Genomic DNA, 23393 nt, shown 5'->3' on the forward strand with positions numbered 1-23393 from the left:
CTGGATTCTATGGCCTTCCATGCCATTTTCCCATGAACTGTTGTCAGGAGAGGCCTGCGAGGTGGGGGGGATGTCCTGAGCACCCTCATAGCCTTTTTTGGACTGAGCATCCTCATATCCTTTTATGGAATTCCCCGCTCTGAGGGAAGAACTAAGCATCCTTTTATGGAATTCCCCGCTCTGAGGGAAGAACTAAGCATCCTTTTATGGAATTGCCTGCTCTGAGGGGAGGACTGGGCATTCCTGCCTGAACTGGAGAATATATAAACCTGGATTTTCGGAACCTTTTTACCACTTGTGGGATCCAGAGGAGGACTGCAGCTCACCGCTCTCAACCAGCCTGAGACCACCCCCCTCAACTGGACTGCAACCACCACTTTTGACCAGACTGCAACAGCTCTCCCACCAGCAGGTTTTTTTCCCCTCTCCCTTTAGTTTGGACTCGGGGGGGGCCCAAGGAACAGCACTTTGTTCATGGCCCAGGGTGCTGGGTTCTACATTTGGGTTTTGTGGATTAAAACCAATTGCTTGTCTGTATAATCAGACTTATTGGGCAAAGCGGACCAAGGAAGGCCCAAGGGGGGCCCAAGGGGTGCCCAAGGGGGGCCCAAGGGGGCTGGGCCAGGGGGGGAAGGTCTGCAGGGGGCGGATCCCGGAGGAGGAAACCCGCCAAAAGCGGCGGCCCAGCCGAGGGAGGAGCCGAGCGGGAGCACAAAGAAGAGCAGCCCAAAGGTCCTGGCGGTGGCTCGGCAATGGCGGGGGGGGCGAGAGCGGTTTGGGGGCCCCCCGTGAGAGCCGGGGGGGAACCCCGGTAGCCGCAGAGTTGGGAGAGCGGAGAGGGGCGATCCTGGAGCTGGGGGACCCCCGGAATGCTGGAGGGGGGGGAGCAGAGAGGGAGCGCCGGGCCCCTTAAGCGGGGGTCCCAGAGAGGGGGAAGGCCTTGGAGTGTGGAGAGGAGGGGGGGCCTTGAGGCGGGGTGGGAGCCGAGAGCACCAAGAGGTTTGCGAGGGTGGGAGGCGAGAGAGGAGGGCCGGCCGGCCCCGGGAGGCAGAGTGGGGAGAAGTGAGCCCTGGGATCCCCCTGACAACACTAAAGGGGACCCCGGAGAGTGGGAACCCCCCGGAGCCGTGAGACCCCCGGCAGCCGGGAGAAGGGGGACCCCCAGTGCAGGCAGAAGTGTCATCAGGCCAGACAGGGGGGACCCCCCTAACCCCAGAGAGGAGAGATGGGGAATTCTGGGTGGGGATTTTGGGCTGAATGTTGTTGTTTTGTGGGTTTTTATGGGCACAAGTTGCCCGGTGAGTCCTAGAGCTGGAATTGGGCAGGAGGAACCCCCAAGGCAACGCGCTCACACCTTGTTTTTCCCCCCCATCAGGATTTCTGCTTCCCAAAGCTTGGGCGGATGGAGGAGGAGGCTGCGAGGAAGACGAAGATGCCGCGGGCCCCCCAGGCAGGTGAGGAGGAAGTCAGTGCCCCTTTGGGTCGGTCTTTTGTTGCAGTCCTGCCGGGGCCGGAGTTGGGGGGATGTCCTTGGGCTTCCCTGTGGGCCGGAGGTAAATCCCCTGCCTGTCCTTGTTGCTTCCTGCCCCAGGCCCCGAGGTGAGGCCGGAGAGCGCGGAGGACAAATCCCGGCGGCAGAGCCTGGTGGGAGAGGCCGTTTTGAAGGGCTCCCCGGCGCAGGAAGGCAGCGGGGAGGAAAAGGGCCGGAGATGCCCCCGCAGGAGGGGCTGCAAAGCCAGCCCAGGGGGCTGTGAGGAGGAAAGAGCCAGCGTGTGCCGGGAAGGCGGCCGGAGCTTGAGGCGGAGCTGCGAGCTGGTGGTCCCTGAGCAGCCTCCCAGCAGGGAAAAGCCCTTCAGGTGTTTGGATTGTGGGAAGAGCTTCAGCAAGAGAACCAACCTCCAGAGGCACCAGCACATCCACAGTGGGGAACGGCCCTACACGTGTGGGAAGTGTGGAAAGAGCTTCACTCAGAGCTCCAACCTGCTCCAACACCAGATGATCCACAGTGGGGAAAGGCCCTACATGTGTGAGGAGTGTGGGAAGAGCTTCAGGAAGAGCTCCCACCTGCTCCGACACCAGATGATCCACAGTGGGGAACGACCCTACACATGTGAGGAATGTGGGAAGAGCTTCAATCAGAGCTCTGACCTGCTCCGACACCAGATGATCCACAGTGGGGAAGGCCCTACACGTGTGCGGAGTGTGGGAAGAGCTTCAGGGACAGCTCCAGCCTTTGCAAACACCGTTGCATCCACACCAGGGAATGGCCCTACAAGTGCTTGGAATGTGGGAAGAGCTTCAGCACAAGCACCAAGCTGCTCAGCCACCAGCACATCCCCACTGGGGAACAGCCCTACACGTGTAGGGAATGTGGGACAGCTCCACCCTCTACACCCACCATCGCATCCACATCAGGGAGAGGCCCTACAACTGTCGGGATTGTGGGAAGAGCTTCACGCAGAGCTCTTCCTTGACCTCCCACCAACGGACCCACCGGTAAGAGAAGCCCCGAGTGCCCCGACTGCGGGAAGAGCTTCGGCCGCTGCTCCAACTCCATCAGCCATGGGAGGACCCGCGTTGGATGATCCACAGGGACCCCCGTTGGGCACAGACCTGGTGTGCTGGTTTAATGGCAAACCAGCAGGGGAAATGTCAACGGTGACACCTGGAATGGGATGGAACACCTGGAATGGGAATGAGAATGCCTGGAATGGGAATGGGGACATAAAGAATGGGATGGGGCCAATAGCAATGGGATTGGAACACCAGGAATGGAAATGGGAAGACCTGGAATGGGAATGGGGACATTGGGAGCAGACTGGGGACACTAGGAAAGGGAATGGGGGCAGCAGGAATGGGAGTGGGGACACGTGGAATGGGGAGGGAACACCTGGAATGGGAATGGGAACACCTGGAATGGGAACACCTGGAATGGAAACGGGGACACCAGGAATGGAAATGGGAACACCTGGAATGGGAATGGGGACACCAGGAATGGAAATGGGAACACCTGGAATGGGAATGGGGACACCAGGAATGGAAATGGGAACACCTGGAATGGGAATGGGGACACCAGGAATGGAAATGGGAACACCTGGAATGGGAATGGGGACACCAGGAATGGAAATGGGAACACCTGGAATGGGAATGGAGACACCTGGAATGGGAATGGGGACACCAGGAATGGAAATGGGAACACCTGGAATTGGAATGGAGACACCTGGAATGGGAACACCTGGAATGGGAATGGGGACACCAGGAATGGAAATGGGAACACCTGGAATTGGAATGGAGACACCTGGAATAGGAACACCTGGAATGGGAATGGGGACACCAGGAATGGAAATGGGAACACCTGGAATTGAAATGGAGACACCTGGAATGGGAACACCTGGAATTGGAATGGAGACACCTGGAATGGGAACACCTGGAATGGGAATGGAGACACCTGGAATGGGAATGGGGACACCAGGAATGGGAATGGGAACACCTGGAATTGAAATGGAGACACCTGGAATGGGAACACCTGGAATGGGAATGGAGACACCTGGAATGGGAATGGGGACACCTGGAATGGGAATGGGGACACCAGGAATGGAAATGGGAACACCTGGAATTGAAATGGAGACACCTGGAATTGGAACACCTGGAATTGGAATGGAGACACCTGGAATGGGAACACCTGGAATTGAAATGGAGACACCTGGAATGGGAACACCTGGAATTGGTAAGGAGACACCTGGAATGGGAACACCTGGAATTGAAATGGAGACACCTGGAATGGGAACACCTGGAATGGGAATGGGGACACCTGGAATGGGAATGGGGACATCAGGAATGGGAATGGGGTCACCTGGGCTGGGAATGGGAACATTGGAAACGGGAACATTGGGAGCAGGTTGGGGACACCAGGAATGGGAATGGGAACACCTGGGATTGGAATGGGGGCACCTGGAATGGGAATAGGGAAAACAGAGGTGGGATGGGAACACCTGGAATGGGAATGGGGACAATAGGAATGGGAATGGAAACCCCTGGAATGGGAATGGGGACACCAAGAACTGGGAATGGGGAAAACAGAAGTGGGATGGGAACACCAGGAATGGGAGGAGGGACAATAGGAATGGGAATGGGGACACCTGGAATGGGATGGAACACCTGGAAAGGAAATTGGAACACCTGGAAAGGAAATTGGAACACGTGGAACAGGAATGCAAACCCGTGGAATGGGAATGGGAATTCCTGGAATGGGAATGGGAACTCCTGGAATGGGAATGGGGACACCTGGAATGGGATGGGAACAACTAGAATGGGATGGGAACTCCTGGAATGGGAATGGGGACACCTGGAATGGGATGGGAACAACTAGAATGGTATGGGAACACCTGGAACAGGAATGCAAACCCGTGGAATGGGAACACCCGGGCCCGGGCTGTGTCCCTGGTGAAACAGGAGGCCAGGCCCAAAAGAGTTCACTAAGAAATTTGGGCCTGCTAACAAGCTCCCAACAGCCAAGACCATCTGTGCTCGTTCTGTTCTACTGACTGGAGCAAAGCTTCAGAGAATAGAACAGGAACATGTCCTGGGCCTAGAGGGGATAAATTAGAGAGACAGCAGGATCAGGGAGACATTGGAATAGGAGGAATAGGCTGGGAGCCAGGGCTTTTTCCAAGCTTCAGTGAGCGGGTCAAGAAGAATGGAAGAGAAGGAAGGTCAAGCTGAGGAAGATGAGTTGAAGCCCCCAGAGCCATGGAGGAAGAGTGGAAGTCCCCTCAGGATTGAGGGCCAAGAGAAGCACCGCCCCAAGCCCCGCCTGAGCTCCACCTATACTCCGCCTATTATTAATATGCAGAGATAGATGTTGGAGTCACTTGAATATGCATTTAATCACAGCTGAAGATTGTATAAAAATGCTGATTTTGTGTGAAGCCTTGGAGCAAGTTTGTCCAGTGCGAGCTGGCTTGCTCCCAACGTTGAATAAACAAATACCTTGCTGCTTAAAGATAAAAAAGTCTCTGAGCAGTTTCTCGGACCGATTTTTCGGATTCAGCGCCCAGTCAGTCCCAGGATGATCCCAGTCACTCCTGGTCTCTCCCAGTTGCCCCCAGTTTCCTCCATGTGGTCCCACTCATTCCCAGTTGCCCCCAGAAGCTTCCAGCATGATCCCAGTTGCTCACAGCCACTTCCAGTCATCCCCAGTGCACTCCCAGTTGCTCCCAGGATGATCCCAATCACCTCTTGCATGATCCCACTCACTCCTGGTATGATCCCAGTATGACCCCAGTCACCCTCAGTGTGGTCTCAGTTGCTCCCAGCATGGGCCAAGCTGCTCCCACTGTGATCCCAGTATGGTCCCAGTTGTCCCCTTTATGGTCCCAGTTGCTCCCAGTTGCCCCTAGCACAGATCCAGTCACTCCAAGTATGATCCGAGTCTTCCCTCCTGACAGTCCCAGTCAATCCCAGTTGCTTCTCTTGTAAATCCAGTCACTCACAGTTCCTTCCAGTTGCCCCCAGCCTGGTCCTAATTCGCCTTCACGTAGTCCCAGTCACTCCCAGTACAGTCCCAGTCACCCCCACCATGGTTGCAGACACTCCCAGTATATCCCAGTAGAGCCATCAGCAAGCTCATAGTCCTTCCCAGTCACTCCCAGATGCCCCAGTAACATTCCCGTTTCCACCAGTATGATCCCAGTGACTCCAAGGCACTCCCACTATATCCTATGTGGCCTCCAGTTGCTCCCAGTAGCCCTCAGTGTGGTCCCAGTTGCTCCCAGTATGATCCCTGTTGCCCCAGTTCTGGTCCTGGAGGGACCCAGTGTGCTCAGATCCTGCTCCCGGGGGGTCCTGCCGGGTCCCAGTCCTGGTCCCGGTGTATCCCGGTGTCCCGGTCCATCCCAGTCAGTCCCATTCATCCCAGTCCATCCCAGTCAGTCCCAATCCATCCCGGTCCATTCCAGTCCATCCCAGTCCGTCCCAGTCCATCCCAGTCCCGTCCCAGCAGCCGCCGCCGTTTCCCGGGTCCTGCCCCCCCGCCCCCCCAAGATGCCGACGGGGGTCGGGGCTCCGTCTTTGCCTTCGTCTCCCTGGGCCTGCCTGGAATGAAGGGGCCGCTGGGACACTGCGGGACCTCCTGAAACCAAAGGAACCCGGGGAGAATTTGGATACTCCTGGAATCAAGGCACAATTGGGACACTGCAGGGCCCCATGGAAAAAAAGGAACCTTGTGACACTGCGGAATTCATGGAATCCAGGGGCCTTTGTGACAGGGGGGCCTCATGGAACCAAAGGAAGCCTGAGGTGTTTCAGAAGGTCATGGAATCAAGGGGCCACTGGGACACTGCAGGGCCTCTGGCAATTAAAGGAACACTGGGACACTGGGGCAGGACATCCCCCCTGCAATGGCCCCAAGACAATGCCCCATTTGCAAAGGGGTCAGTGCTGAGCTGAGAGGGGGCCGGGACAAGGCAGGAGATGTTGGACCCCAGACTGGTTTGACCCCAAATGAAGCCCCTGATGGTGAGGGAACCCCTGGAGTCCAAGGACTGTCAGTCCATGGGTTTCTACCAGAAAGGGCCAGTCCCCTTTCCCAGGGGCAGGTTCTTCCAACAGAACCCTTCTTGGGGGGTGTGTGGAGATTCCTGCCTTGGCTGGGGACCCCCCAAGGTCACTGCTGGAGGTTGAGAGCAGAGATCTCCCCACGAGCGCTGCTCTAGAGGAGTTCCATCCATCTCTAATTAAGAATTATTGCTTGTTTGTCACCTTTAGTAGAATTGCTTCAACAATTGCTTTAGTGTAGTACCCTGTCCTATCTTATCCTGTACTACTGGGAGTTTTAGTGTTTCTATTGTTCACTAAATAATTCTGATTAAAAGCTTTTGTGTCATCATTTGCAAAAATAAATAATTCATTTTCTATCAATAGATCTGATTTGCCATCTCTTAATTTCTAAGTTGTAATCTTGTTTAGCTAAGACCCAATGTCCTCAGGGGGATGCTGGGATTGACCAGGGGAGTGTGAAGAAGACAGAGAGGGGATGAGAGCCAGGTACCGGCTTGGTAATTGCCAGGAGGGCTTTTGAAAGGAGCGCAGGGGAAAGGGATGTCTAAGAACAAGGCCCTTAGGAGAGGTAAGCAGAGAGGCTGAGTTTTGACCCCAGCACAAAGGTGTGCAGGGCAGAGCAGAGAATATGCCCACATAAGATTCTTGTGCGTCTGTCTTTGCAGTTCTGACAGGCACTTCTTGTCACAGCCTGTCCTCTCCATTCCAGAATAGGCCCTGGTAACCAAAGAACCAACACCCCACACCCCCACAGTGCAGCCCCACCTGTCTGCCATGGGACAATTTGGGATGTCACGGCCTTTCCCCCAGGAAAGAAAGCCTGGAACCTTCGGGTTTCAGATGTAGTTGGGGGGCCACCCTGGGCACTCCATGGGCAGCAAGAGCTTTCTGTCCTGCCACCTTTTGTCTGGAAGGAATCTTCAGCTCTGTTCAGTTTGGGCAGTCAGACTGGCAATATCAGCGCAGGGCTCCTGCAAGCCAAGGACAGCCCTTTCCCCCAGGAAGGAAAGCTTAGAGCCTCAAGGGCTCAGGTGCAGCTGGTGGGACACCCTGGGCACTCCATGAGCAGCAAGAGCTTTCTGTCCTGCCACCTTTTGTCTGGCAGGATTCTTTGTCCGTGTTCAATTTTGGGATTGGGACTGGCAATTTCAGCACAGGGCTCCTGCAAGTGAACGACAGCCCTGCCCTCCAGGAAAGAAACCCCTTACCCTCGGTCTCTTCTCCTGTTCCCTAAAACACAACCTGCAGGGGAGCTTTCTGGGATCTCTTCTCTTGGGAATTGGGAAGACAGACCCACTCCCATGTTTAACACCTCAGGCAAAACCACCCTTTGAACACCTTTCCCAACCCTCCCCAACCTTTCCCAAAGCCCAGATTTTACAGGTGTCCTGTAATTCTGGCCCAATCTCACCCAAGCCCACAAACCATGACAGAAACATCTCAGCCTCACGCTGCGTCCTTCCCATTGCTGTGCCTTATGTGCAGGCAAAAGGCCTTAAAATCAAGGACCCAAAATTCATGGCCTGTTCTTTTTCCCAGAAAAGAAGGCGTGGTGAACTCTCCAGACCAGGGAACTGGAAGATCTCCCCAAAACTCCTTTGGTACACGCTGCAGGGCCAACGATTCCTCTGCTCTGCCCTGTCGGCGCTGCTTTGTCTCATCTGGGTCCCCAGAAACTGTCAGTGAAAGCCGGGGAATAAAATCTCTGAGCAGTTGGTTGGGTTCCAGAGGTGACCCTACTTCATTCAGCGCTGAAGGGACACAGCAATTGCTCTCTAACACCTGGACATCAGTTCTCAAAACTTTTAACTATTTCTACATTTTAGCAGACAAAAGAATTCCTGTCCATTGGCTTCCCAGTTCTCTGCAGGAATTCTTCTTCTCTCTTCTCTTGGCTCTTGATTTCTCACTTTGCATGATGCTTAGTCCACAGTTTTTGTCCTTTTCTTGTCTTTTCCCTAGATAGGGAGAGCCTCAGTAACTGTGTTAGTTTTGTCTTTGTCTCTGGTTTCTCTAAGGGTCTTAGTGGTTTAGAAATTCTGCCTTCTTGGTGTCCAGGTCTCAAAAAGAGATTTCTCTGCCAGGTCTCTGACCACTGAAATATGGCAGGCCTTAAGCTTTTACTTTGTTTTTCTAACAAAAGGCCATGGCCCAGAACTTGTCCATCATCCATTGTCTATTGCCCCCATTGAATCTCCTGCCAGCAGTTTCTCCCCACTGCTGGGTGGGCTCCTTTGTCAAGCACTAGAACTTGTTGGGTAACAGGCCCAGTCCTGTTGCCTATTTTTCGTGGGGATCTGCAGGAGGGCATTGAGTCTTCCATGAGCAAATTGGCAGAGGACCCCAAGTTGGCTTGCAGTGTGGATGTGCTGGAGGGTAGGAAGGCTGTGCAGAGGGACCTGGACAGGCTGGACCTCTGGGCCGAGCCCGTGGGCATGAGGTTCAAGAGTGCCTTTGGGGCCTTTGGGGCCTCTGGCCACAAGAACCCCCTGCAGCTCCAGGCCGGGGGCAGAGGATCTGCAAAGGGTCCCCGTGGGAGAGGCCCTGGGGGTGCTGGTGGACAGAGGCTGAACCTGAGCCAGCGGGTGCCCAGGTGGGCAAGAAGGCCAAGGGCAGGCTGGCCTGGATCAGAAAGAGTGTGGCAGCAGGAGCAGGGAAGTGATGCTTCTGCTGGACTGGGCACTGGTGAGGCCACAGCTGGAGTGCTGTGTCCAGCTCTGGGCCCCTCAATTCAGGGAGAACCTTGAGGGGCTGGAGTGGGTGGAGAGCAGGGCACTGGAGCTGGGCAAGGGTCTGCAGTGCATGTCCTGTGAGGAGCAGCTGAGGGAGCTGGGCTTCTCCAACCTGGAGAAGAGGAGGCTCGGGGCTGACCTTCTCCCTGTCCACAACTTCCTGACAGGAGGCTGGAGCCAGGTGGGGGTCAGCCCCTTCTCCGAGGCAACAGGCAACAGGACAAGAGGACACGAGGACCTGCCTGTCAGGGGCTGTTTGTCAGGGACAGGAGCAGGACTTTTGGGAGAGAAACAGGGATTAGGTATTGAAATGGGCTGCCCAGGGAGGTGGTGGAGACACCGTCCCTGGAGGAGTTTAAGCAAAGACTGGCCATGGCACTGAGTGCCGTGGTCTGCTTGACGTGCTGGGGATGGGGCGTAGGCTGGACGCCGGTTGATCTCACAAGTCTCTACCAAGCTCAGGGACTCTGGGCTTCTGTGCCACCTCAGCCTTTGGGGACAGCGTGCTGGTGGCTCAGAGGCTCCGTCCTTGCCTTGCCTTGCCCATCTCCTGGCTGCCAGGCAAGGGCCTTGTGACATCACAGCCTCTGTGGAACAGCGCTGTGGCTGAAAACTGTCAGTGCTGCGTCCCCGTGCCCAGAGCCTGGGCAGAAGTCGGCTGGCAGGGACGGGCAGAGACTGTGCAGAGGTGTCAGCTCGTCCCACAGCAGCACGATGCCCAGCCAGGGCATCTCCTGGCTCCTCAGGCTCTCGGTGCTCCTGCTCTTGCCTGGCCCACTCGAGCCTTGCAGCCGTGCCACAGGTGCCATTGCTGAGAACCGGGGTTTTCCTTGGATGGCCCCTTGCCAGAAAAGGCAGGAGAGGCTGGAGAGAGGGGAAGGAGGGGGGTCAGGCCGCTGGGATGGGGCCGGCGGGCCGTGAGCCCGAAGCCAGCAAGGCCTTGGGCCCACACGGTGTCAGGGGAGGACTGAGAGCCCCCAGGGAGGAGGAAAGCTGGGCAGGCCCCAAGGCTGCTGGGCCTCTTCCTTGCCAACCCTTTGGCCAAGGCCCCGAGGCAGAGGTGGGGCTCAGCCCCTGCCCAGCAATGGGGCACAGGCTGAGCCCCAGGGACACCAGAGCCAGGCGGCCTGAGCTCTTCTTCCTGCAGCGTCTGCCTGGGGCAGCCCAGCCAGGCCTGAGTCTCTGCAGGAGAGGCCAAGCCCAGCCAGAGAGGGCTCAGCCCTCTGAGGTTGCACTCACTGCAAAGGGAACAAAACATTGGCCCAGAGGACATCCTGCCCCCAAATGGAGAACTGGAAAGGTCAAGAATAAAAAAGTCACCCCCCTCCATTCTTCAAGAAATGTTCAGACCTCTTTCCTAAAAGCATCCAGGACTCGGGTCACCCAGTTTTCTCTCTGACAAGGCTTTGCAGGGGCTGCTTGGGAAAGGGAAGCCCTGGGGCCCCAGTGCAGATGGGTGGGGCTGCACTCTGGGGGGGTCGGCCTTTGGCTCTTGGCTTCCAGGGGCCACCAGGAGTCAGTGAGCCGGGCTGGGGACGAGGGGCAGGACTGGCTGGGATTGCCTCTGGGGCCTGGCCCAGAAAATGGAAGTGTCCCCATGGGGGCAGCTGGAAAGGGCCCAGGAAGGAACTGCTGCCCCAGCGCAGGCTGTGGCAGTGGGGAGTGTGCAGGGGGAGGAGGCTGGGCCAGAGCAGGGCTGGGCAAGAACGGCCAAGCCGCGGGTGGGTTCTCCCCCGGCCCCCAGGGCCCAGCCCCTGATGGGAGGGCCTTGGGCAGGGCCTGGGGCGACTGCAGGAACCTCCGAGGCAGCCCAAGGGCCGTGCTTTTGGCAGGTGGGTTGACAGGCCCAGCTCTCTGCAAGAGAAGTTGAGGGCTCTGAGGCAGAGAGGGGATTAGAGCCGGGTCCAGGCTTGGGAATTGCCGGGAGGGGAAAGGGATGTCTAAGAACAAGTCCCTCAGGAGAGGGAAGCAGAGAGGCTGTGTTTTGACGCCAGCACAAGGGTCTGCAGGGCAGGGCAGAGAATATCCCCCACGTGAGATTGTTGTGCATCCCTCCTTGCAGTTCTGACAGGCACTTCTCTTCAAAGGTCGTTCTGTGAGCATCTTCTTGTTCTTTCCAGGTGGGATGCAAGCGGTGGGGTGGGCTTTGGGCACTGGGGGGCAGAGGAGCCAGGTGAGCATTTTCCTGCCAGTCTGAATCAGATGTTAATTCTGGTGGGCTGTATCCTTGGTGAATCTAAGCACATCCCTTGGCATTTGTTTTTTTTCCGGGTGGTTCGCAACCTGAGAAGCATCAGCAGAATGGCAAGGAGGTCCCTGCAGTAAGAGGTCAGTGTAAAGGAAGCTGAGAGGGGAGCTTTGGTGAGAATGTTGAACTCTGAGGGCATCCCTCAGTTTGTGCCTTTGCCTCTGTGATGCTGAAAAACCCGGTCCGAAGAACTGCTCAGAGAGTTTTGGATCTTTTGAACAGCAAAGGGATTTATTGCCAACGTCGGGAGCGAGCGTGGTTTGCACCACAGAGAACTTGCTCAAAGGGTTCACAGAAAATCAGAGGTTTTATACAAGTTTCATATGTGATTAAATGTGATAAATCATATTCATGCGATTACATCTGTCTATACGTATTAATAATGGGCAGAGCTCAGGCAGAGCTTCTCTTGGCCCTCAATGCTCAGAGGGGTTTAGGTGAGTCTGGGGTCTCTGCTCCTCTTCATCAGTTCCCAGTGTCCCCATCCTTGTCCCTCATGTTCCCACTCCATTCCTGGTGCTCTCCTTCCCAGTGTGACCATCCCATTCCTGATGTCCCCATTCCCACTCCCTGGTGTCTCCAACCTGCTGCCAATGTCCCCGTTCCCATTCCTGGTGTCCCCATTCCCAGTTCCTGCTGTCCCCAACCTGCTCCCAATGTCTCCATTGCTATTCCTGGCGTCTCCATCCCATTCCTGATGTCCCCAGCCTGCTCCAGTGTCCCCAACCTTCCCCTGGTCTTCCCATCCTGCTCCTGGTGTCCCCATCCCTTTCCCCATTGTCTCATGGTGTCCCCATTCCCATTCCTGGTGACTCCAGCCTGCTCCCAATGTCCCCATTCCCATTCCTGGAGTTCCCATTCCCATTCCTGCTGTCCCCAACCTGCTCCCAGTGTCCCCATCCAAGCCCCCCTGTCCCCATTCCCAGTCCTGGTTCCCACAGAGGAACTGCCAGATGCCAAAGGAGGGAGCCAGGATTTATTGCCCAAAGCAGGAGATTTTCACACCCAAATTAAAGCCTCAGGAATAATTGTGGTCCTGGGTTTCACACGGGAAAAAGCAGGAAGTTGATCCATCGGGAAGAGCCGCAGGGGGGCCGGGGTGGGTGGGAGCAGCAGGATGAGCTCTGCCAGCAGCTCCTGCCTTTCCGCAGGGAGAGGGAAGGGGTGGATCCAGCTCCGGGATCGCTCAGGCCGTGATTCCTGCTGGGATGAGAGTGGGGAAAGGAGTCACCATGTCCCTGTTCCCATCCCAGGGAGCCCAGGGAGAGTAGGAACTGCTCCGGAATCCCACCTGATCCTGCTCGGTCTATCCCACCCCAATCCCACTCCATCCATCCCGCGCCAATCCCACTCCAGAATCCAGCCCTGATCCCAGTCCACAATTCCACCTGAGCTCACTCTGGAATCCTGCCCTGAGCTGGAATCCCCTTCCAATCCCGCTCCAGCCATTAGGCCCCCATTCCCCTCTGGAATCCCGGCATCCATCCTGGGATCCCTGCCCAGAGGATCTGGATCCACACACGCTGCTGGGACTCACTGGTGGGCGCGGGGTCGTATCCATTCCCCTCCCTCTTCCCTATGGAAAGAAAGCGGGATCAGCACCCGTGGCACAGGATCCCCGGAATGCTGCCGGGCGGATCCGTGCCCCTTCCCGACCCCCATCCCGGGAGTTACCGGATCGGAACTTCCAGACACCGACTCCCACGAGGCCGATGATGATGATGATGGCAGCGATGACGGACACAGCCACCAACACCGGGATGGAATTCCAGATGGATTCCGGCTCTGGGAAGGGCAGGAGGGGGAGAAGGGGGAGGGTTACCCCCATCTCACTGCTCCACACTCCCAAATTCCTCCTTCCCAAACCCCCAGTTCCCCCATTGCCCGTTCCCAGCCTCACCCCAGGCGAAGATCCCGGGCTCCGGCATTCCGGCGTGCTCCACCCGGCACCGGTACTGCTCCCGCTCCCCCGGCAGCGCCTCGATCCTGGCCCAGCTGTGGAAGGTGCCGTCGCTGTTGGGAACGATCCCGCCCCACTCCGTCTCCTGATCCCGCAGTTCATCCCCCTTCAGCCAGTTGATCCCGATCACCCTGGGGTAGAATCCGTACGCGTGGCAGGACAACGTCAGGATCCCGTGTTCCTCTTTCCCGGACACGTGGACATCGGGGGGATCTGGAATGGGATAACGGTGAGATCCATCCATGGAATTCCCATGGGAATGGGATTGGAGTGAGATCCATCCACAGAATTCCCATGGGAATGGGACAACAGTGGGATCCATGCATGGAATTCCCATGGGAGTTGGATGACTCAGATTCATCCACAGAATTCCCACAGGAATTCCCGTGTTCCTCAGTTCTACCCTCTCAAATCTCACATTCCCAAATCCCACATTCCCATGGGAATTCTGTCTCCCTCACCTTTGCGCTCCAGCGCCTCCCGCCCGTATCCGACGTATTTCCGGAGCCATTCTGGACAGGTGTTCCCCAGGTAATGTGTCCAATAGTCCACTGAGGTCCCATCAGATTCCCATTTCCTCTTGGTGATCTGGGCAGCTCCATCGGCCGCCACGAAGCTCCCGGATCCCAGCTCGAAGGAGATGAAATCCTGCCCGTCGATGCCGTACCGATGGGATCCACGGACGCTCCCGTCGGACAGGAGGTCACAGCCAGCAACCCGCTGCAGCGTGTGCAGACCTGAGGGGTGGGATCGGACCCATGGAGACCCTGGAATTGTGTCCCAGCCCCATGGAGCCCCATTCCAGCCCTATGGAGCCCCAGAGTCCAATGGAGACTCACAGAGCCTCTTCCCAGCCCCTTGGAGCCCCATGGACCCCATCCCATCCCCACAGATCCCATCCCAGCCCCACACATCCCCCATTCCCCAGCTCCCCCCACTCACCCCCACTCCAGTTGTACCGGCCCCCCACTCTCTCCAGGTTGGTGGCACCCACGAGCCGGTTCCCCTCATTGATCTGGGTCTCTCTATCCCAATATCCCGGCTCGGCTCCGGCCGCCATCCACGGCGTCAGCGGCTCCACCCGGCCCCGCTCGCTGTCGTAGCGCGTGAAGGGGATCCCGTCCACGTATCCCATCTCCATGAACTGAGGGATCCCCGGGCTGGGCTCCGACACCGCCACAGACAGGTAACGCATGGAGTGGAGAACTGGGGGGACACGGAGATTTGGGGGGTCTGGGGGCGTCCAGGGGTCAAGGAAAGGGGGAACTGGGAGAGCTGGGAGAGCCGGGAAGGGGGTTTGGGGATCCCAGGGCCAAGGAAAGGAGGGTGTAGGGACTGGGAGAGGTGGGATGGAACATCCAGGGGTCCCTGTGCCCAGGAAAGGGGGGCCTGGGGGGCCCCAGTGTTGAGGACAATGGGGTCTGGTGTCTGGGAAAAGCAGGAATGGGGGTCCAGAGGGTCTCGGGGTCAAGGAAAAGGGGGATCTGGGCTCCAGAAGAGGCAGGATGGCCGGGAAAGGGGGTGTAGGGGGGTGTTGGTGCACGATAAGGGGGTCCAGGGGGGTCTCAGTGACCATGAATTGCAGTCAAGGGCGTTCCTGGTGCCTGGGACCCCCCTGTAGGAAGCACAGGGAGTGGAGAACTGGGGGGGTCAGAGAGATTGGAGGGTTTGGGGGGTCCAAGGGTCAAGGAAGTAGAACTGGGAGACCTGGGAGAGCTGGGAAGGGTCCAAGGTTCAAGGAAAGTGGGGGCTGGGACTGGGAGAGGCGGGACAGGGGATCCAGGGGGTCCCTGTGACCAGGAAAGGGGGGTCCAGTGGTCTCCGGTGTTGAGGGAAGTGGGGGCTGGGGTCTGGGAAAGGCAGGAATGGGGGTCCAGGGGGTCTCAGGGTCAAGGAAAAGGGAGAATCAGGGGGCTGGGAGAGGTGGGATTAGCAGGAAAAGGGGTACGGGGGGTATTTGTTGAGAATAGGGGGGTTCAGAGGGGTCCTGGTGCCGGGGATGGGGTTCAGGGGGTCCTGCTGCAGGATAAGGGTGTTCAGAGAGGTCCCAGTGTCCAGAAATGGAGGTTCAGGGGGGTTCCCCTGCCCGGGAATGAGTGTTCAGGGGGTCTCGGTGCCCAGGAATGGAAATGAGGAAGCAGATAAGGAGGTTTAAGGGGGTCTTGGTGCGGAGAGAGAGGGTGCAGGGGGGTTCCAGTAACCAAAAATGGAGGTTGAGGGGGGGTACCCTGCCCGGGAATGGGTGTTCAGGGGGGTCTCCTTCCGGGAATGGGGGTTCAGGGGGTTCCCGTGCCCAGTAATCGGGATTCAGGGGGTCCCGGTGCGGAGGGAGAGGGTGCAGGGGGGTCCCGGTGCCCGGAAATGGAGGTTCAGGGAAGTGCCGGTGCCCGGGAATAAAGGCTGAGGAGGTGCCCGTTCCGGGGCTCCCACTTACCCTCGGGCTGCCCCCCCGAGACCCCCAGGAGCGCCAGGAGCGCCCCCAGCCCCAGCGCTGGAGCCATCGCGCTGCTCCGCTGGCCCCGCCCACACAGCAGCGTCCGGCGCCGCTACTTCTTCTGCACCAATGGCAACCCGACTCGGCCGTGACGTCACCGGTCACCGGGCAGATCCCGCCGCCGCAGGTTGGGAGACGCGACAGAGCCCGAGGCAGCGCGGGGGAGGGGAGGGGACGGGGGAATTCCTGGGAACTGACCGGAATGTCCTTTGGGAGCCCTGCTGGGACCACCCTGAGTCCTCCTGAGACCCTCTGCAACCCTCGGCGGCCACGTCTTGCGTGGGCTCCAGGGGGTCTCAAAGTCAAGGCTCTGCCCGGAGCCGAGCTGGCCAGGGAGCGCCCACCGGGGGGATTTAAGGCAGTGCCCGCGTTTCGGTCCTGTCCAGCCCGGTCGCTGTTGGCCAGGGGCCCGTGCTGGCTGCTGGCCCCGCTCCTCGCTCCGTCCCGCTCGTGTCCCACCTCCCTGCTCTGCTGCTCGGCTCGGATCCGCTCTGCTCCCCACCCGCTTCCCTCCAGCGCTGCTTCCCTGCCTGCCCGAGCCTGACTGCACCCGCTTCTCTCCCTGGGCTGGGAACCTTTCGGCACTTTCCTTTGGCAGCCTTTCCTTTTCCTCATCTCTCCCTCTTCTCCCCCCCCCCCTCGCTTTTACCGTTCCTTATTGGTACCAATAAAGTCAGTTGTGTGTGTGAGACCCAACATTTGGAGGTTTGGGCCTTAATCTCGCCTTGGAAGGAATCATCTAAAAGAAGCAGGTTGCAGCCCCTGTCCGGTCTGTAACAGGGTCCCAGGGTCAGGGGAAGGGGGGGGAGGGCACTGGGAGAGGTGGGATGGAGATTCAGGGGGTCCCTGTGCCCAGGAAAAGGGGGGTCCAGGGGTGGCTGATGTTGAGGAAAATGGGGTCTGGAAAAGGCAGGAATGGGGGTCCAGGGGGTCTGATGGACAAGGAAAAGGTAGGTCTGGGAGAGGCAGGATGTGCAGGAAAGGGGGTGCAGGGGGTGTTGGTGCAGGATAAGGGGGTTGAGGGGGGGCCCCGGTGCCCAGGAATTGCGGTCGAGGGCGTTCCCGGTGCCTGGGACCCCCCTGCAGGAAGCTCAGGGAGTGGAGAACTGGGGGGGTCACAGAGATTGGAGGGTTTGGGGGTCCAAGGGTCAGGGGAGTGGAACTAGGAAAGCTGGGAAGGGTCCAAGGTTCAAGGAAAGTGGGGGTTGGGAGTGGGAGAGGCGGGATAGGGGATCCAGGGGGTCCCTGTGCCCAGGAAAGGGGGGTCCAGTGGTCCCTGGTGTTGAGGGAAGTGGGGGCTGGGGTCTGGGAAAGGCAGGAATGGGGGTCCCAGGGTCAAGGAAAAGGGAGGATGAGGGGGTTGGGAGAGGCAGGATTGGCAGGAAAAGGGGCACAGGAGGGTATTTGTTGAGGATAAGGGGGTTCAGAGGGGTCCTGGAGCGAGGGATGGGGGTCCAGGGGGATTCCTGTGCCCAAGAATGGGGGTTCCGGGGGGTCCCAGTACTCAGGAATGGGGCTCCAGAGGAGTCCCTGTGCCCGGGAATGGAGGTTGAGGGAGGTTCCCATGCCCGGGAACGGGTGTTCAAGGGGGTGTCGGTGCCCAGGAATGGAAATGAGGGGGTCCCGGTGCCGCATAGGGAGGTTTAAGGGGGTCCCGGTGCTGAGGGAGAGGGTGCAGGGGGGTCCCGGTACCCAAAAATGGAAGTTCAGGGGGGTCCCGGTACCCAGGAGTGGGTGTTCAGGGGGGTCTCCTTCCGGGAATGGGGGCTCAGGGGGTTCCCGTGCTCAGCAATCGGGATTCAGGGGGTCCCGGTGCGGAGGGAGAGGGTGCAGGGGGGTCCCGGTGCCCGGAAATGGAGGTTCAGGGAAGTGCCGGTGCCCGGCAATAAAGGCTGAGGAGTTGCCCGTTCCAGGGGTCCCACTTACCCTCGGGCTGCCCCCCCGAGACCGCCAAGACCCCCAGGAGCGCCAGGAGCGCCCCCAGCCCCAGCGCTGGAGCCATCGCGCTGCTCCGCTGGCCCCGCTGGGCGCAGTTCGGGAGACGCGAAACCGAAAGTGGCCGAGGGAGCGCGGGGGGCGGGCCCGGGGGAATTGCCGGGAATGCCCCGGGATCCCCTTCGGGACCCCTCCCGGCACCGCCCCGGGTCCCCCCGCCACCCCCGGGCCCCCTGGACGGGCCCGAGCGGCGGGACCCCCGGGCCGGGCCGAGCTGAACTCGCGGGCCCTGCGCTTAAACTCGGCCTTAAAGGCGCCGCTTTGGGGCCAAAGCGGGGGAAGCGCCGCGATCAGCGGATGCCGCGGGGGCGGGGGGCGATCGCCCTGGGCCAGTGCCCGCCCTGGGCAGCCCCCACTGCCCCCCGCAGGGGTCCCGGGGTCAAGGCAAAGGGGGGCTCCCAAAGCCCCTGCCAGGGGGGAGCGGGAGCTGGGGCAGGAGCTCCGTGGGGAGAGAAAAGGGGGGGACAGCGGGATGGGGGTCCCGGGGGGGCACACACGCTCCGGGGGGGACACACGACCCCCGGGGACCCCCCTCAGCTCCTCCCGCGGGCGGAGGCCGAGCCCCAGCCCAGGGAGACGAAGCCAAAGACGGAGCCCCGACCCCCGTCAGCATCTTGGGGGGGCGGGGGGGGCAGGACCCGGGAAACGGCGGCGGCTGCTGGGAAGGGACTGGGACGGACTGGGACAGACTGGGATGGACTGGGATAGACTGGGATGGATTGGGATGGACTGGGACAGACTGGGACAGATTGCCGCCAGCCCGGGCACATCGCCAGTGCCGGGACTCCTAAAGCAGCGGCTCCGGGCACATCGCCAGGGCTGTTTCCCGTAAACCGCGGCCGGTTCAGCACAGGGCGCTGGGATTCTGGGCCAAGCCGGGCGGGCACTCGTGGAGGCGGTGGCGGAGCTCGGGCGCGGCCCCGGCGCGGCTGGAGGGGCCGGGAGGGGGGTCCGGCGGGTTCGTCCCGCCCTGTCCCCTCCGCAGGGCCCGCGCAGGGAGCGGCTGCCCGCGGGCTCCTCCTTCCCGCCCAGCCCCGGCGGGCTCGGAAGGAGCCGGTGCCGCAGCAGCGCTGCCTCGTCCCGGCTCCTCTCGCTCCGACCCCTTTGGCTGCCCCGGGCCCGCCACTGCTCCCGCCCGGGGGGGACCGGCCTTGCAGCCGCATCGGCTGCTGCCACATGGCCCTGCTGGGGCAGGGCTGGCACGGGAGGGGCTTGGAGTCCCTGCCAAGCCGAGCCGGGCTGGGACTGAAAGACAGACCCGGGCTGGGATGGACCGGGCTGGGAATATACTGGGATGGGGGTGTGGGATGGACCGGGCTGGGAATATACTGGGATGGAGCTGTGGGATGGACCGGGCTGGGAATATACTGGGATGGGGCTGTGGGATGGACCGGGATGGGGGTGTTGAGCCAGATCGGGGGTGTGGGGGCTGGGCTGGCCCAGGATGAAGCAAGTTTGCATTTGAGCTCAGTTCTCTCTTCCCAAGATTGCTGTGCCAGATCCAGAGGGAATTTGGGAGGGGGAAGGAGGAGGTGAGACTAAGAGGAGCAAGAAGAAGCAGCTTTCTCCTGCCCGTCCTGCTCCGTCTCCCCTGGGCCTCCCCCTCCAGCCCAGCCCAGCCTGGGGGTCCCACTTTGGGGTCCCCGTGACCCCCAGGTGTCTCCTTGCAGGGACCCCTCAGGTCAGGGCTGAATTACTCTTTGATTTGCAGACAAAAAGTGGAAGTTCCTGCTGAGTGGTTGGATTCCCTCTCCTTTGGTCACTACAGAAAAGCCCCTTTGAATCACTCCCACTGCCACGTGGGGACTCATGGCCCTTCCCTGGGCAGCAAAAAAAAGGCCACAACTATATTGGCCTGCAATAGTTTTGAACTGCTCTTTGGGACACAAAAGTCCTTTATTTCCCCCAAACCCGGTGTCTTTGGGAGTATTTTCCATGGTAAGTTCCTCTGTTGTTCCCCCCTAGGTCTGTTTTCTCCTTCTCTTCCTCCCCCACCTGTTTTTGCTCCAAAATGCCCTAAGCTGCAGCCTGTGGCAGGAGGAGTTTGGGGGTTAGGGACTGTTAAAAGCTCTGCATCAACTAAAACTTCTTGAAAAATCAAGTGTTTGGGTGGGAAAAATGATCTTCTCAGTTCTTCCTTTGCAGACACAGGCAGAGGGTTCTTACCTGGAGAATATTTACCTATGGAGGAAAGGCCGGGTGCATTTCCTGGTAATAATTGGAATTTGTTGATGTCAGGGTTTAGGGAGAGTTTCAGTAAGTGTGGAAACTCTTTGCAGCTGCCAGTGCCCCCCCAGCAGCATCCACATCCTGTGCCAGTGGATGCTTGTCCTGTTTCTTTGGGTTCTTTCCTTCCAAATATTCCACAAACGGCTCTGGTGGGGTCAGTTTTGCTTTGGTGAACCCGTGAATTTTGACCTTTGCCTTGGGGAATAGTGCATGGCCAGGGAAAGGCTGAGCAGGGAAAGAATTTAGGAAAAACCATGAACCAGGTGGGAAAATGTTCCCGATGTTGGAGGTTGGAGCAGCGACAAGAGGAGCAGCAAAGGCTGGGACAGGAAACAGTGAACAAAAACCAGCCCTGGGGAAAGGAAGAGGGTTAAAAAAAGGCTGTGACTGCCTGGGGGGCAGTTTGGGGGATTCTCAGCTGTGCAAGTCCTTGAGACAACACCTTCCCAGGGCACACAGAGCCAGCAGGAGCCAAGGCTGAGTTGGGAAAACAAAGGCAGTCCTGGTGCTTTGAAGGCTCAAATCACCTCAAGCTGCTGAAGGGAAAAGGGGGCTTGACTTTCCTGGCAGGAAAGTGCCCCAAATCAGGCATTTGGCACTGCCCAGTTCCCGGCCTGAGCAGGAACTGGCTTGGTTTGCACAGACTGGGCTGCTGCGATGGAGCTGCTGCAGCAGAGAGTGGAGGGAGGCACCAGGAAAACCAGCTCCTCTTTTGGGGAGGTTGTTTCAAAGCTGTGCTTGAGTTTAGTGTGTGTGGGCACTAAATCAGTTCCAAAAGCCACAGGGGAGTGTTACAGCCCACCCTGCCAGGCTGGAAGAACTTTTGTTTGATTCTTGTTTCCCTTGGAGTGAATTAAAGTGAATCAATCCTGGATGATCAGTGTTTGCAGAGAGAGAGAGAGAGATTGAGAGAGAGAGAGTATTTATTTTAGAGCAGTTGGGTTGCAAAGGAAACCAGGTGTGGAGCCCTTTGGGTTGTGATCCAGCCCCCCAAGGCAATGTGGGAGGGAAAAGAGAGCAAGAGAGAGAAAGAATAGAAGTTGCAGTCGCCCCTCCGAGGGCTCTGCCCACCCTGGTTGTTGTCCCCGGGGTCCTGCTGCGTCAGGGAGTGTGGGGGGGGAGAGAAGTCCCCACAGCACAAGATGGGGGGTTTCTGTCCCCTCCTGGGGCCTCCCCTGGGTGTGTTTGGGGCCACTTTGGCAGGGCCCGGAGGGGCTGGTTTGTGCCAAGTCTTTGCGGCCTGGGCAGGGGGTGCTTGGAGGGCAGCCCTGCTCAGAGGCCTTGTCGGGGCAGTGCTGGGTGTGGGCACCCCCCAGGGGCCTCTGCCACGGCCTGGCCCAGGGCAGAGAAATCTCCAGGCCCCAGAGCCCAGAGAGGCGCCCCAGGGCCTCCCCAGTGCCACAGCCTGGGGGCTCCGGCCTCCTCCCCTCAGCCCGACCCTCCCTGGCCTGGCAGCAGCTCCTTTGCACAGCCTGGCCCAGCCCAAAGGCTGCAAGTCCCCTCCAACAGGCCAGTTCCTGCCGGGGAGGAGCAGGGAAGGAAGGGCAAAGGGCTTGGCAAGCTGTGGGGCTGGGGGGGTGCCCATCCCGTGCTGGAAGGGGGCACGGGGGGGATGCAGCCCCAAAAATCCTTGGGTGCCGCTGACAGCACTGGGATCCCCCAAACTGAGCCTGGAGCCCCCCACGGGCCTGGGGCTGTGCTGGGAGGTGGGGAAGGGACCGGGGGGTACAAGAGCTGGGGCTGTGGGGTGCTCTTTGTGCCCCTTCCATGGGCTTTGTCCCCACATTTCAGCCTCAGGCCCATCAAGGACAAAAAGGTGCCCCTGGGGGTCACCGGGCTCGTCACGGGGCTGCTCCTCACCATCACTGCCCTGGGGGGAGTGGCTGAGGCTGGAGGAGCCACCCCAGAGCCTCCTCCTGCACAAACCCCCTGCAAGGAGTCCCCTGCACACATATGGTAAAGTTTAATTAACATTATCATATTAGATCAATATTTGGTGTAACAATAATAATAGATAGGATTGTATTTCCAACCTGCTTTTAACCAGCAGCAAAGCACAAGGATGGAAGGACGGGATCTGCTTGGAATTTGTAGGGGGCTCGTTAATTTTGGGGGGTTCTGGTAACTTTTTTGGGGTGTTTCTGGCAGCTTTTTGGGCCTCAGCGCTGCTCCCATCCCACCTCAGAGGGGGGAGAAGAGCAGAGCTGGTGAACCAGGAAACACAGACCTGGTTGGGTTTGGCTACAAAACTCCCCCTTGGCTGGTTTGGCCTTTCTAGAGGCGACTTTGCAGCAGATCCCTGTGGATTTGTGCTCCTGGGAATGCTCAAACACCGCAGGAAACATCTGCCATGGCACTGAGGGTTCTTGGGCCAAAAGGAGTCTTTTAAGGAAGAAATCTCTTTTCCATGCTTCCAGCATGATCCCAGTTGCTCACAGCCACTCCCAGTGTGGTCCCAGTCGCTCCCACTATGATCCCAGTCACCTCCAGAGTGATCCCACTTGTTCCCAGTATATCCCAGTTGCGCCAACATGGTCCCAACTGCCCTCAGAATGCTCCCAGTATGACCCCAGTCACCCTCACTGTGGGCCCAGTTGTCCCCAGCATGGTCCCAGTTGCTCCCAGTTGCCTCCAGCACAGATCCACTCAATCCAAGTATGGTCCCAGTCTTCCCTCATCATGGTCCCAGCCAATCCCAGTTGCCCCCTTGTACATCCACTCACTCCCAGTTGCCCCCCGTATGGTCCAATTCACTCCCAGTGTGGTCCCAGTCACCCCCAGGATGGTTGCAGACTCTCCCAGTAGATCCCTGTTGCCCTCAGCATGCTCACAGTCATACCCAGTTACTTCCACTTGCCCCAGGATGCTTCCAGTTCCCATCAGTACAATCTCAGTCACTCCCAGTCTATGCCAGTTGCCTCCAGCATGCATCCTGTCACTCCCAGTTACTCCCACTTGCTTCCAGCATGATCCCAGTTGCTCCCAGTTCCCCTCTGTGTAGTTCCAGTTAGTCCCACTATGGTCCCGGTCACTGACAGTCACTCCCAGGATGGTTCCAGTATGGTCCTGGTCACTCCCACTAGGATCCCAGTCACTCCCAGTCATTCCCAATAGGATCCCAGTTGCCCCCAGCGTGGTTCCAGTTGCTCCCAGTATTATCCCAGTATGAGTCCAGTC

At 58.8% G+C, this 23393-nt stretch overlaps 2 protein-coding genes, 1 long non-coding RNA gene and 2 pseudogenes across 4 annotated transcripts in view; 3 read left to right on the forward strand and 2 right to left on the reverse strand.

Annotated features, from left to right (window-relative positions):
- Positions 1 to 23393, reverse strand: part of LOC135404808 (zinc finger protein 74-like) — a 190224-nt gene that overhangs the window by 88900 nt on the left and 77931 nt on the right. The window lies entirely within an intron of this gene.
- Positions 1 to 23393, forward strand: part of LOC135404518 (uncharacterized) — a 177061-nt gene that overhangs the window by 83066 nt on the left and 70602 nt on the right. The gene's annotated exons all lie outside the window — the stretch shown is intronic.
- Positions 1 to 23393, forward strand: part of LOC135404453 (class II histocompatibility antigen, B-L beta chain-like) — a 77648-nt gene that overhangs the window by 12591 nt on the left and 41664 nt on the right.
- LOC135406235 (zinc finger protein 239-like) lies at positions 1403 to 2618 on the forward strand (annotated as a pseudogene).
- On the reverse strand, positions 12501 to 18238 carry LOC135404420 (class I histocompatibility antigen, F10 alpha chain-like; annotated as a pseudogene).

The sequence above is a fragment of the Pseudopipra pipra genome, chromosome W, assembly GCF_036250125.1.
Source record: "Pseudopipra pipra isolate bDixPip1 chromosome W, bDixPip1.hap1, whole genome shotgun sequence".
NCBI lineage: Eukaryota > Metazoa > Chordata > Aves > Passeriformes > Pipridae > Pseudopipra > Pseudopipra pipra.